The sequence below is a fragment of the Strix aluco genome, chromosome 2 (assembly GCF_031877795.1).
Source record: "Strix aluco isolate bStrAlu1 chromosome 2, bStrAlu1.hap1, whole genome shotgun sequence".
Taxonomy (NCBI): domain Eukaryota; kingdom Metazoa; phylum Chordata; class Aves; order Strigiformes; family Strigidae; genus Strix; species Strix aluco.
In genome coordinates, this window is record NC_133932.1 from 91,663,154 (window position 1) to 91,678,764 (window position 15,611).

The window sequence follows — 15,611 nt, forward strand, 5'->3', positions numbered from 1 at the left end:
ACTGTTCTGCTACAGATGATTTCAAAGGTGAGGAAGATGTTTAGCCAAGATGATATTTACAGAATACAATTTGTCCTTTGTTAATTATGATAATGTGTAAGAGTGACTATCTATTATGATGTGATGCCTGTTGTGTGTTAGGTATTGCATTATTGCAGCAACAGCATTCAAAATCACCAGAAAACAGTTTGCAATTTATGTTTCTGGCTGTCAAAAGTCAAGGAAATTCGTCTTCTACTGAAAAAGATTAGAAGGAAAAAAAATAGAAAAAACAGGAAATAATAGGTCTGAAAAAAACCTGCTTAAGTAAAGCATGAGAAAGGCAATGAAAGAGTTTCCAGGAGATAAATTTAAGCTAGTAGAGAGGCTTGTGAAGAAAAGAAAAAACTGTTAAGAGGGAAACATTTTGAGTGGTAAAGGCTGAGCTGAGGAGGGGGAAACCCAAAATAAACAACTATAGAGAGAAAGAAGAATAAGAAAGAGAGCTGAACTGAAGAAGAATGGAAAGTGAGTGTGTCAATGAATGGAGAAGGGACTGTGAATGTCTCAGTGAAGAAAAGGGTGCAGAACTGAGGACAAAGGAATTAAACATATTGGGATTTCTGGAAAGAGCATATAAGAGGAAAGTGGCAAATGGAATAGGAAAGCAAGGGTAAATCAAGCATAAATGCCAGCTTGGAAGAATTCTGACAGGATGAGTGGTCAGGGAGGTGGGGTCTTTCTGAAGGGATGATTTTTAGGAAATATCAATTCTGAGATAAAGTTAAGGAAGTAAAGTAAGAATATTGAATAAATACATCATCTTTAGCTGCTCCTTCCACTTCTCATCCTTTCTTCCTGCCACTTAGCATCATTTTCAGTTAAACATCCTTTCACCAAAATCTCTCATATGCTTCCCTTCCTCTTTGTAAACCACCAACAATCTTATCTCTTCCCATCAGCCCTCTCCCTCAGCTCCTATCAGCTGAGGGGGACAAAGTTTGTCCAGCCCTTACAGGTTGTCCTCTTTTGAGAGCCAACACATTGCATCACTTCTTTGCACTGCCTCATGGAAAGGGCCAATGTAGTCTCGCCGGTCATATGCTTTGCCATGAACACCACCTGGCATTGTAGAGGAAGAAGACAACCCATGACTATCTTCTTCCTTACTAGTTGTTCAGAGAAGGAGCTCCATGCTTTTCAGTTCTTCTTTCTCCAAAGGAGTATGAGCTTTTGCTTCAGACAGGGAAGGTAAAGAGGCAAAAAAACTCTGCATCACTTTTGCAGAAGGAATAAGATGCAGGGTAGTTGCCTCCCTAGGCAATCTTCTAGTGGGATATGAAGTGGAATGAGGAAAAAGCCTCTGAGAATCCCAGTTCCCAGAACTGAGCTCCACAAACACCAATGACCACACAAGGAAGAGGAGAAGCACGAATATAAGAAGATATGACTGGTATGCAGGATGACAAAGAAATGTGTGAAAAAAATGGTAATAATAGTAGTTGGTGTGGAGGGAATAAGGGAGACTACCTCAGACAGAAGGAAAAAAGGAAAACAAAGGACCTCACTTTATAATGCTTGCTGTGTAGACGCCTCCTGTTCCCATCCACAGCCAGTGCCTCCAGCCTCTTCTCTTCCATGCTTCCAGCCTCTTCTCTTCCATGCTCTCTTCCCACTGTCTACCCACCAGATCTCTTAGTTTCCCACCACTCACAATACATGGTGAAAACAAGCAGCCAGAGCACTCAGCACAGCAACTTGCAGTACTACTTCCTGCAAGAGCTTTCTCCATAATGCTCTCAATCCCAGAGAGACAAGAGAGCAAAGTGATTAGATTATAATAAGCATCATTCACTTTAGTCTGCACACAGTTGAAGTGCAGAAAGCTGAAGTAAGAGCTTTGATAGTGGAAGAGCACTTTCTCCTGCACTGCATTCTTGCTGGAGAAAAAACCCTGTAGCTTCCCCTTCTTGTTCATACAGTTTTCCCTGTGATCCTAGGGCCTTTACAACATATAACATGTGAACTGCTATGCAAAGGATCTCTTGCTTCACCCCATTTGCCATTTCAATGTACTGATATCTTCTGTTTAAGAATGATTACACCAAATCTTTTTGTTCACTTTTACCTAACAATGGTTAGTATTTGGAGCTAAAGATATCAAACATATGCTTATAGTAAAGGAACAAAGATTACAGTTCTTTACTGTATATACACAGAGAGAGCATTTTATTCAATGGATTTTAAAATAGTAGCTACAGAGTCAGGCTGGTAGAAAAAATATCAAGCACAACTGAAACCCATAGATTTTTACTTTTAACTATTTGTTTTCAGTCAGTGAAAGTAAATTACTAGTATTTTCAGCTCAACTGGACATTTCATGCAATGCTTTCAAAAGATGTGGAAAAAGAAGCCTGAAACAAACTAACCAAAAAGACAGAGTCAAAACGGAGCCTGCAGACAACTGAGAGTATTTTTAAACTCCTTACCACAGCCTAAATTCCATTAGCATGAGACTTGGAAGGACGCATCTGTTATTCTTTAAGGAACTAAAGCAGTTGGCTGGCCTCCTAGCTCTTGAACAAAGTGTTCAGGGCTCACATGGCAACACTGTGCTGCATATAACGAATCTGTTTAATTTAAATTATTTTTCTAAAGAAAAGAAGAAAGGAAGGAGTAATGGTTGAGAAGCATCTGTGAAGGATCTGCTATACCTTGGGTTTTTTTCCAAAATCTGTCTTCATATGTCATCCTATGCTTCTTCATCCATCATCTGGGGTTACTAAAAGCAACACAAATGTGGAAGTACTGTAGATAAAAAGTGCAATGTCTGGAGATTAGTCTAGCTTCCTGTTTTACTGTCTTGTATATTCATACAAACTATTCTGAGTTTATGCAAAACCTAACCTGAATGTTCTAATACTTAAAACCACTTTCATGAACTCTTAAAGAGGATGGTATTTCCATGTCTTTGAATTGTTAGTTGATAGAGTTGGTAGGAAAAGCAAATCTACAGAGACAAATTGAAAGTTTGAATTTGTTGTTTGTGGGTTTGTTTTTAATTTGCTTTTAACTGTTATACAACCAGGTAGGCCTACTGAAGATACGAGGTTCCTGTTTCTAAAGATTCCTTTTCCCATTTGTCTTTGATTTCTTTCTTAAAGAGAAAAAAAAAAAAAAAAAAAGAAAAAAAGAAAAAGAAGATTAGAAATGTAGAAGTACTTAAGAAGATGAGCTGTTCTCCACAATACAGAAAAAGAAGAGCAGCAGAGCTTTTGTGAAAGTTGGAAAGACCTACAGTAACCTGGCTGAGGCACTCTTGATGGGAGATCATCTTTGGATCACCCTTTCCCTAGGGTGGATAGCTTTATTGATATTTTATGGTTTTGCTTCCTTCATTCGAAGGGTTTAAAAAAACAGAAGAGTGTTTTTCTCTGGCCAACCAAATTCCAGATGCCTCATAACACATGCTGATCACAGAAGTATTTAAAATACTACTTCAAGTAAAACCCTCCAATTATAAAAAAGCACTATAATCATACATTTAGGAACATATGTTTAAACTGGCTTCATCTATTTTAAGCAGAACAAAAGCCAACTGAAAAGTTTCAAGGGAGATTACACTATTTTGAATGGAGACACTAATAGGGTTTTTTTTTTTTTGGGGGGGGGGGGGGGGGGGCGCTGAGAAGAACCCTGTGATTTAAAGATGAAAATTAAAATAAATACATTATGGAAAAATGAGATTTCAGCATGTATAGACTTAAGGATGATTGCCAGGAGATCTCTTCCACCTATGCCAACTCTGTCAGTGTTTTGCTGTATAATCTGAAATTAAGAGGGATAAAGTTTCTAGGAAAAACTACTTTGCAGTAGGCTAAATGAGGTTGAAAAAATTGGACAAACTTGCAGGCCTCTCAAGTCTTTCAGTCACTGAATATCTCTGTCACAGTTTTGTCTGTCTGTAACTTAATATAATGAACTGATCCAACTTAATATACTGGCTGAGCTGTCTGAGTTTTGCCACTGAGAAACACAATTATACTTGTGTGCTCCCAAGAAACACTTTAGCACCAGTTCAGCAGGGGTCCTGAAATATGTCAGGCTTCATGCTCACAACTGATTCTGGTCCAAGGAATTGTGGCCCCATACTCAGAGTACTCCCATGCATCAGATCATGCAAGCTATAATTTCAGAGTGCAGCCTTAACATGGCAGAAATGCAAGCCTGCCTTCAAGCTCCCAGCTCTGCCAGGCAGTTACAGTTAGCACCAGTCACCTTCCAGATCATTTCTCTGCACAATATGCGAGATATCGCCCACTGTATGTCAGGGGAAAAGTGAATAAATAGCATGGATTTCACTTCACCTCCCACTTTTACAAGTGGAAGACTAGGAAGCAGCATGTAGGGAAAAACTTGCGAACCTCTGAATCATTTCATTGTACTACATGGGGGACTTTATTGTTTAGGAGGGGATGAATAAGCACTTGCTCAAAATATAGAATGATAAGAGACCTTCGAGGTCAGCAGACCTGGTGGGGGTGCACAGCAACTACTTGCCAAAGAGTAGAAAGGGAATGAATCGAACGCTGTCAATGTATTTTTCATCTTCAGATTAATCTTCTGGGCCTCATGGAGCAACAGAAATGGTGCCACTGAGGACAAAATAGCACCAAAGTAACAATATTTCTTGTCTTGCATTTGCTTCCTCCATCTGTTCACATTTCCTGGGTGACAGGTTCACCTCAGCAATGTGTAGCTAAAGGTCCATCCAGACTGCAAGCCTCTTACAGCTTCCATTTTCATCAGTAGACAGATATTCTGAGTGATTTGCTATGATTTTCATGTGTGAATGTTGACCTCAGCAGCAACAAAAATGAGCTCTGTTAGCATGACATGAAGTGTGCCTTGTCCTTTTTGCTCAACAGCAGATAGAGAGGAAGCTGTGTTCAAAGAGCCAGTAATCTAGTCCTCAAGCCTGTAGACTCTTGCATAGCCTGAACCTGTTTTTTGACATCATGTTAGTGTCCCATCATGAAAAAGCAGGCTTGCTTCATTGGCTTCCCTTTTAGAGACAGATTATTCTCCCATTCTTCAAGAGAAATTTTGACATCAACTTTTTTAAGATTTTCCATTTTGCATTTAAACTAAGATGTTTAGACATGATATTTCCTGAAGGTCATGTTCTATTCTAACATATTTCTCACGGTTTTTGACAAGAGAATTTCCCTTGAATCTGAGAAATATTTGGCAAAGCAGAAAGAAATGGAGAGTATGACACACAGAGAGAGAGTCTGAGATAATTGGGTAATCATATAAGGATTTAGTATTTTCCACTATGCCCATGGAGACTGCTGAATCAAGGTCTCATTCACCAGTGTATAGTTACATGTTTAAATAAAATGTAAGAGCACAAAAGGAGAGGTGAGCTCTGTAACTCAGATCTTCATTTAGCTTTTGAGAGAACAGGCAGAAATTTGACAATGTCTTCTACATGCCAATTGTATCCTTCCATCACTGGATTACTGGTTATTTTAACATAATTTGACTGCTTTAGCAAAAAACTATGTCCTGAAACATATCTGTCATTCTTCCTTGTTGACATGGTTTTATTCCTATTGGATTTGAAAAACTGGCATTTTCCCACTGCAGAGAAGTGTCCTGGAAACTCTGTCACTTTTATTACTTCTTCGGTTCATTTGCAGCCTAGTAGATGAAATGTGGCTCTAGAGTTGAGGAGAGCTTTGCTTTGTTATTCCCCCACTCATTCCTCTCTGTCCTTCCCTTTCTCTAAGAGAAATATGGAGAATTCCCTCCTTTCCAAAGTACCTTGAGATCCACTGCTGGCAATCACTTCATGAAGGTTAGCTATTTTCTTTAATCTCCATAACCCCCTTCTTCTCTCACCGTTGGTTTGATTCATACCACTGTTTGCACAAGCACAAAATTTTTGTGTGCTCCCAACCATTCATTCAAGGTTTCTTAATTCATTCAAAGCCACTTAATCCCTGTATTATATTATCAAGGAACTTTGTCTCACACTGTCAGTGAAATGTGATTACACCTCTAAAATTGTTTTTCAGAAACTAACCTCTGAGTTTATAGCAAATCAAAACAGAATGTAATCAACTCAGTTTGCTTTTGACAGATGTTTAAAGCAATTTTATGCTACATAGTTTCCTTGCATCTGATTTCTGCAGTGCCAGGATACATTGGTTACAATTCAGGTTCACCAAATATGGGGTGGATTGTTTGTCATTAGATAATCCTCTTCTATACACTACTATTCCTTTACAGGAATTTGTGTTATGAGTTTAATGCTTGCAAAATATGGTGCTCTGACAGAAATGAAAAGCTAAGTCCTCTGTTTATAAACTGGGAAAGCACACTAACTTCCTCTACTGCCTTACTAAAGTGCCTTAACACTAACACGGCTCCAGTTGCAAAATTAAAATATCCTTGAGCATATGCTTAGCTTTAAACAAGTGAGTTGTCCCATTATATGTCTTGAAATCAATTATACTAATTCTGCTCTAAATTAAATAGTTGAACCGCTCTCTCAAACTGATGCTCTACTGCCCACTCCTGGACATAGGGAAGTAATTCATCCTCAAAATCCGTTCAACTCATGACTTTCTTCCTGAGCGTTTGAAATTGACTCTGAGGCTGACAGCTGTTTCACCAAGAACCAGCATCCACTGGATGATCATGACCTGAATTCAAAACCATTCTGGACTGAATTTGAGCCAGTTGTCTGAAAGACTCCTGTATTTCCCCACTGACTGGCGAATTTTCCTTTTTGTCCTTACTGTTGGCCATAAAATGAATTTCAACATTCCTGATCTTCATCAGACTACAAGTAACATGAAAGGAAAGTATAGAACATACATTATATCTAGTAATCACCCCAGCAAAATTGCTTTTCTTCTCAAGCTAAAATGTCAAACAATTAATTATAAGCTGAAACATCCCATGAAGAAGGAACCTTTAAGAAATACAACTTGGTTGTTATATGAAAATAAACTTATTAAAATAAAATATAATGTCTTGAAAGGGAAATGAAACATGATTAGTGTCCTTAACATAGTATTTAAATAATTCACTCCCCCAGGTGAGAATAAAGGTTATTTGAAATGGGTGCTGTGATGCACAAAGTATATTGTCTTATCCCACCACTGGTTTTGCAGACATCTCCTGTTAGTTAATAGTATTTGAGCTTTAGGTCTAAAACAGTTCTTTACCTTATTTCTCCCTCACCCTTTTGAGGCTTCAGAGGGATGCTGCCAAATATTGTTTTAGGAGTAATCACCATAGGGTGATAAACTAACAAAAGAGTTATTAAAAATGAAAGCATAAAAAAAAAGACATGACTATATCACAGTGAAAATTTTCAGGGGGATAGACTCCAATGCACAGTGAGACCTGTAGCAGCCTGACCCTGTGATGCAAGGGAAGAAGGAAGGTCATGAATTCAAGGAAGGCATGAACAGTCATAAACAGCCTTGGTACTACTATTCTTGCTCTTACAGTTAGTTAGAATCTGCAAATGCTGAGCTTTAGATCTTCCCTGAAGTCTCACTGGCTTTGGGACAGTGTGTCTATCCCAGGGATACACCAGTTAATTTTTAGCTTGCTCTCTGTCCCTGTTTCAGACCTTCTTAATACATTTTTCCAAGAAAAATCTGTGGTTGGGACAGGTCTCCCAAAGCAGTGTAGATGCAAACTAGTTGTTGATGTGCTGTAGTATGACATGTACGACATGTCTCAGTGTAGACATGTCCTTGGAGCTCCTTGGCACCAACTCTCCTTTCTGTCTTTTCCTGGTCCCTTTCTCCCACTTCAAAGGCATCCACAGAATTTTCTTCTTTAGTGCCCAAGGATTTAACAGAGATATTGGCAGTAGCTGGGAATTTAAGAGCTTCTGATAGTATCAGCAGCAAGCATTCACGTTTGGGAAACATGCTTATCTGATTTGAATGGGACGTTTCCCTAAAAATGCTCTACAGTCCTAGAACTGCACCGTGCTTATGAACATCACAAGCATGAATATGCAACAGCAGTATTATTCAAGAATCACAGTTAATGGTAATAACTTTTTTCCCCAAAATTAATCAGAAAATATGTAAGGCAGCATATTTAAATAATGCACTGAAATCAGAGCACAGCATGAATAGTATTTAAATTATATCTGACAACACAAGAAATACAAAAATGTATTCACAGTAATGGAAATAAGGAATTTTGAAAACTACATTTTCTGAAGGAGGAAATAATTAAAAGACCTACTTCAGTAAGATAATTTATGGAATCACCTTATCAGCAAATAAAAAGTGTAGTTAGACTAAATGAGGCCTCCATAAAAGGAAAAGGAGAATAAATGAAAGCAAGATGGATATATATAAATATTGCTTTTCAGGAAGGCACAGAAACTAAAACCAGCAGACTGTTCTCATGAAAGACATCTCATTTCTTGCAGCTGAAACCTGTGTGTCACTAAAAGCACTTCAAGGAAAAAAAGCCTTTTAAAAATGTGTTTATAAACTTAAGCACATCTCAAACCAAGCAGCTGGATAACAAGGATCTCAAGTTCACATTTCTGAATGGTGGAGCTCACAATGGGAGAGTACATAAAAACAAATGTCTGAAAAATACTCCTTTTACATGACAGTACCTTGCTTTGGGTTACAGATAAAGAGTGTACATAGGACAGGGTATTTGTTGTTTTATATTTCACTGCTGCTGTTGAAATACACTCAGGATACCCAGATTTTGCACACTGCAAGCCAAATTTGAGACAGTAGGGGAAGGACCAGAGCCTCAGTCAGATCAGCTCTGACTTTATTATCATTTAATGCCTTTAAAAGTCCAGATGGCAGTGCCTTCCCTTTCTCTCTTTGGATGCAACATAGCCAACTATGTCTTGTTTTAACTGAATGGCATGGGTTTGGGGTAACACTGTTTTACTCTGATGAATAAAAAGAATCCCTTACATTGCTCTTAGTTGATCAAGAGTATCTGCCTCCAATTTAGCTGTTTCTAGCTGTTGGTCCTGAGCACATGCTCCTCAGTGGTTTAGTGTTTCCTGACCCTGTGTGTCTTCTGGATCTGCACACAGGGAGCTTTTAAAAAGCCCTTTCTTATGTACACTTTGATACTGAAATTCATCGTCTGCTGCAATACAAATGTCTTTTTGGCAGTTAGCAGCCATTGTGAAGAGTGACTGATTCCTCCCATTCTGCTGTTTAGGCTTACATAAATATCAAGATGTGACAGGAGGGATGAGGAAGGTGTCACCACAGCTTCATTCTGGCACATGAGAGGGTGGTAGGGAAGTAATAGCATTTTCACTCCAATATAGCCTGTTCAATTAAACCAATCGCTGATCGTAGACAAAGACACTCTGAACTCACAGATGGGAACAATGCCATCCTCGCAGATGGGCATGAGCATCCAGCACCAGGGAACATTGTACTATCACTGAATATCTATGTTGACGCCTGGCCAGAAATGTCAAAAAAACAGGTGCCGATCCTAATCTTCCATGCCCACAATACAAGGGAACGCACCACCAATCATTAATCCAACACTTATCTGGGTTAATTTTCAGAAGTCCCTGGGGAAAAATAAGGAGAGTTTAATGAGTAAGTTTAAAACAAGCTGAGTGTTTTGAAATTTATTTCTACATTTAGAAATCTTAGAAGAGAAAGATTCTTTGAAATCTGATCTCAGTAGCATTTTCTTGATTTCATGAGAACATGAGAATTATCTTCCAGGAAAACAATAGTTCTCCTGAAGCCAGTGATTTTATTGTCTGCTGTAGGATTCTGGATATTTTAAAGGGAACAGAGACTACGTATCACTAAAGACAACCCTGCTTTTACTACTGCCAGATTTACAAATTTAATCATGCTGACACTGAAGAAAGAAGGAATATGTTAGAAAGAGAGGCATGAAAAGAAAGGCAGGAATTAATTATGTTGGTCTTTAAGAGAATGGTCAAGATATCTGCAAAATCACATATTTTCTTGACAGTGTTATTTGTAATCATGGGGGAGCGCAGCTTGGAGCTTTGTTGTGAAGACTGCACATCTCTAGTATCAATATATTTCCAACTGCTTTAAAAGGCATAGGCAGCCTGGGGTTCATTTTCTCACTTGGGTCCCTCTTCATTCTTACCTACTACATGAATGTCTGCTGAGGGAAAGGGGAAGTGGCTCACAATAATAGGAACACTTTTGGAGAGGGGTCCTAATTGTTGGTTTACTTCAAGTGAGAAAAGAAAGACAAGAAAAAAGGTAGAAACTAAAAGGTATAAAAGGTATGAAGGAATAAAGAAAAGTTGAAAAATGAAAAAGTGGTGCATAAGAAGAGCTTGCAGACCTCTGAATCATTTCATTACATTGTACTACATGGGGGATTTTATTGTTTAGGCGGGGATGAATAAGCACTGCTCAAAATATAGAATGATAAGAGACCTTCGAGGTCAGCAGACCTGGTGGGGGTGCACAGCAACTACTTGCCAAAGAGTAGAAAGGGAATGAATCGAACGTTGTCAATGTATTTTTCATCTTCAGATTAATCTTCTGGGCCTCATGGAGCAACAGAAATGGTGCCACTGAGGACAAAATAACACCAAAGTAACAATATTTCTTGTCTTGCATTTGCTTCCTCCATCTGTTCACATTTCCTGGGTGACAGGTTCACCTCAGCAATGTTTAGTTGAAGATCCATCCAGACTGCATTAATATGTGAATGTTGACCTCATCAGCAGCAAAAATTCCTACTCTTAGCATTACATGAACCTAGAAGCACCAGCTACTAAGGAGAAAATTAACTGTATCCCAGCCAAAACCAGGACCCCTCAGCAGCAGCAAAAATAAGCTCTGTTAGCATGACATGAAGGTGCCTTGCCCTTTTTGCTCAACAACAGAGAGAGGAGGCTGTGTTCAAAGAGTCACTAATCTAGAGGAGAGCTCTTTCTCGCATCCTCAAGCCTGTAGACTCTCGCATAGCCTGAATGTGCTCTCTTGACATCATGTTAGTGTGCTACTGTGAAAAAGCAGGCTTGCTTGCTTGGCTTCCCCTTTAGAAAAAGATCATTCTCCCATTCTTCAAAAGATACTTTGTGGAAGTAGAAAATGGTATTCAGGAAATGTGAACGTTAATGGACAAGAAAGGAAAAAGGAAGAATATAGGAAAGTGTGATTTTTGTGGAGTAAAGAAAAAGCAGTGGCTTTTACTCCACTTCATCTTGTCTTTTAAGTCTCACATCATGTCACTCACTATCAGGTTCACTTTCCTCTGACCAGACAAGAAAGTTAATGATACCTAATTCTGCAGAGAAGGAAAAAAGTAACCAGTTGTGTTCACTCTATATTTGTGGATAAGGAGTATATCTACCTTAATTTACAATTCGGATGTATAAAATCTTTAATGGTTATATAGCCTTCATGGGGATTGTACGGACACTGACATACTTTGGTTTAGTCTGAACTGATATTTCTATACTTTGCAGATCTAAACATTGTCTTTCTTACAGACCTTTTTCTTTCTTCCACCATGCTTATAACCGTGGGCCCAACCCCTGTCTTTGGGTTTTGGCCTTTCTTTTAGGTGAGTAGTGTTCCCTGTGGACACACAGGCATTATGAGATGTTACAAAAGGTCTACTGTATGTAAAATTAATTACTTTTGTTTGAGTGGAATCCTTACAAGTTTTCATGCTGACCTGTATCCAAAGCAGGAATAAATGCATGCTTTTAACATTTTGGAAAGTCTTAGACACTTGAACACTTAATTCTTTACAGAGGAATTTGAACACTTAATTACAGAGGAATTACCGTCCATGTTCTTCTAGTCATAAACAAGGTATCGGGTATAAGCTATCAGTTCTTGTAAGGAGATACAAACAGTCTCCTGCTAGTCTTTCTGAGCAGAAGTTCAACATTTGCTTTCTGTTAGTAAACACTCTCTGCTTGCCCAGTTTTTATATCAATGAAAATCCCCCTAAGGCAAACAAGCTTCTTGACAAAGTGTCTAAGGGTTTGAAACCAGTACTTAATATAGCAAATGCCTTTGATTCAGGCACTGAATAAGACATTAGCTGCTTTAGTAGAAAGCTGAGATGTGGTGAGATTTACTAACAATTCTCTGAAAAGGTTTTATTTCCATCTGCAACTGTTATTTGATTCACAGAGAAATGTTATTTGGATATGGTATGGGAAGATGAAGTTTGTTTCAAAGTGGAAATTCACCATGATGTTGTGTACAAAGAGGAAAAAAAGGCCAATTTGTTTTTATCAAAATACTTTTAATTTTGAAAACAAGCTTTTTTTTCTCTGTCAGAAATACGAACCAAGAAGTATTTGATAAAAGCTTTAAGAAATGTATCATTTGCAAAAAATCATAATCCATGCACAGGCAAATTATAAAAAGACAAAGGTTTGTTAAAGAAGTGAATCAACAGTGATATGGATGTTTTGGAAAACCATTGTCATTTGAAGGACAGCAGGATTTACAATTACCTTACTTATGAGGGCTGCTTTCTTTGTGCAGCAACTAGCCTTTTCCTCCCGTGTTTTGAAAAAATAAATGCTGTTAAGATAGCTTATCAACCTTTATAAGTTGCTCAATGGTTTTTATTACCTTTTTTCATGAAAGTGTATGTTATTATTAAACAGCAGTTACTTTGCAAAACAGCAGTTTTCCATGAAATACTTTTCATCTTGTTTCACAATTTTGTCCCTACCCACCCAACCTTTAACTCTGTCATTAAAATCGGCAAGTGATAAAAATTAGGAACCATGTCATCTTCCTGTGTTGACAGAGATGATTACATCTCTGTGGATGTTATTCTTGTCAGCTAACTCTAACTAAATCAGTTTAATTCTGGCATAAATCACCTATCTTGGTGTTCCCTGTAGTCAGTAAAGAGACATGGACATTCCTCAGGGAGATTCATAAGTCTGTCTTGCATGCTTATTTTGGGCCACTTTTTAAAAAGTGATGTTTTTTGCTGCCATGATCTAAAGGAGGTTATATCAACTATATTCTGCATGGTCTGTTTTTCAGATGGTTCAAGTCAGATGTGAACAGTTCAACTGTGAATGTGCAACAGATTGAACATTAAAAGATTTTGAGTATGTACATGTAAATGTTGTCCCAAAAATAGGAACTGCACACATAACAGGAATGATGGCTCCAACTGTATCTAGTTTTGTTCCATATATTGCAAAAAATAATAGAATAAATGTTACTGATTTGAAGATTTGATAGAATAGGCTAACCAGCCTGAACTAGAGAAAGAATAGAGACTTGTAGATCTAGAGATTCTCTCCTTTGTGAATTGTAGAGAGGTTTTGATGAGCATCTCCCTGAGTTCACCAGTATGCATGCTACAAAGGTTTTTCTTTTACTTAAGCATATTTATTTTTAGCAAGAATCCCCCTACTGGATTTGCTTTCATCCCTCATATTGTTATAACAATTACTCTACAGGTGCAAGGAATAGCCACAAATTGGGGTGGGAAGGTTATTCAGATGGAATTCAGTCTGATAACATATATGTTCAAATAAGAGATTGGTTTCTTTTAAAACTTAGTTTTGAATGCCTGACATGAACACAGGGAGAGTAAGAAGAGCTAGGAAGAATATTTTAGCTATGACTCTATTTTCTGATTCTGTGACTCTATTTACTTGAAGCAGTTTTACTAGAGGATAATTAAAGACATAGTAAATCAATTTTAGGACCCCCTGCAAACCAGTTTCAAGATTCCTGAGTAGGTATCATCAGTTTCTGTTTGGTCAGGAAAGATCTGCCTTATCTAATCTGCCATATTTCTAATGTGCACATCCTCAGAGTGTTTAATTGCCTCACTGAGAGTAATTTGCGTGGAGCTGGAAGGAAAACCCTCACTAAAATTGTATCAGGCTGAAAGTTTAGTGAGCAAAATATGCTACAGTGATTCATAGGTAGCTTTCTACACTTTACTTAATAAGATGCACTGGGAATCTACTTAATTGTGCATCATCCCAGGGAATCAATTTGGCCTAAGATAGTGAATGGCATTGACTGCTGAGTAATGAGGATACTTCTGACAAACACTTCTGTTTGGTAGATATCATTCATCAAGGTCCAACAACTTAGGTTGTGTTTAAGTACATGACAAATGAGCACAATATTCTACACTTTCAATTTTCTAATACAGAAGTAGACAAATAAAAAAGTAAAAATAAATAATTAAAATAGAATAAAATAATTTTATCTGTCTGTGTTTATACATTACTGTATCTTATTTTGAGTAATCCACAGCTTTAAATTGCATCCAAGTCTGCAAGAGACCATTGAAACATTATTTACTGCTGGATGCCAGCTATATCTGTCAGCACTCCAAAAATGTACAGTTGACAATGAGTCATAAATAAGAGATTAATTAGTGCAGTAGTTGGAAGCTATGTTGCTGATTCAGATATTTAGTATCCACTTCACTAAGATAATTTGCATATGTTCTGCCCTCTTATCATCTGTTGAAAGATTTGATTAGAAAAAGGAGTCTAAGAACATCGGTGAGAGAAGAGAAGAGAAGAGAAGAGAAGAGAAGAGAAGAGAAGAGAAGAGAAGAGAAGAGAAGAGAAGAGAAGAGAAGAGAAGAGAAGAGAAGAGAAGAGAAGAGAAGAGAAGAGAAGAGAAGAGAAGAGAAGAGAAGAGAAGAGAAGAGAAGAGAAGAGAAGAGAAGAGAAGAGAAGAGAAGAGAAGAGAAGAGAAGAGAAGAGAAGAGAAGAGAAGAGAAGAGAAGAGAAGAGACACATGGGAGGGACACATGATGGTGTTTGGCTGAAGTCTCAGAACAGAAGAAAACAGCCCTTAGTGCTGGCATGAAAAAGGCTGAGAGAGTCAGCAAGATTGGCAGGATTGGTGCCTTTGGAAACAGAACAATAGGCATTATATTTAGAAGCTCAAAGGCCAGCCATGAAAACACCTAATTGGTTTACACTCTTGATTTAAGCCCTGTTCCATTATTCTCCATTTTATTGTTTTTTATTCAAGTCAGTGTGAATTTTGCCAGTGCTTCCAGTGGGAGAATTATATTTACCAGAAAAGCATTTTCAGATATTAAAAGAACTTATAGCAGTATAAAAAATTGCATGCATATTACAGCTGAAACAGGCATCACATATTGAAGGTGACATATATGTGCCAAACTGTAGAGCTATAGGAAAAATTAATCCATGGTAAGTCTTAGCTGTTTCACCTAGCTCTGTCCCTCACTTCTCCCTTTGAATTTAACATCCTAAAAAAATGTTCAATCCTACAGTAACATCCCATGTCCTAGTGAATGTCTGTACAGCTTCTGAAGGTTAGCCATATTTTTCAAGGCAAATATGAAATTCCTGAAGAAAAAAGTTGCCTATTTCTCTTTAAGAACACATGGGAAATTCTCAAAATTCTGCCCTAACCCGTTTTTTCTGAACATATGATGTTATGGAGTCCTGTTACTGACTGCTAGGTAACTGCACCCTGAGTTGATTAGTTAGCTCTAGGATCCCTATGTAGTTAAAGAAAAAAAAATAGGCACTTTTGGGTCTATTTCCTCTTAAGTCTCAAACAAATGTAGATATTTTCTTTTGTGTGACT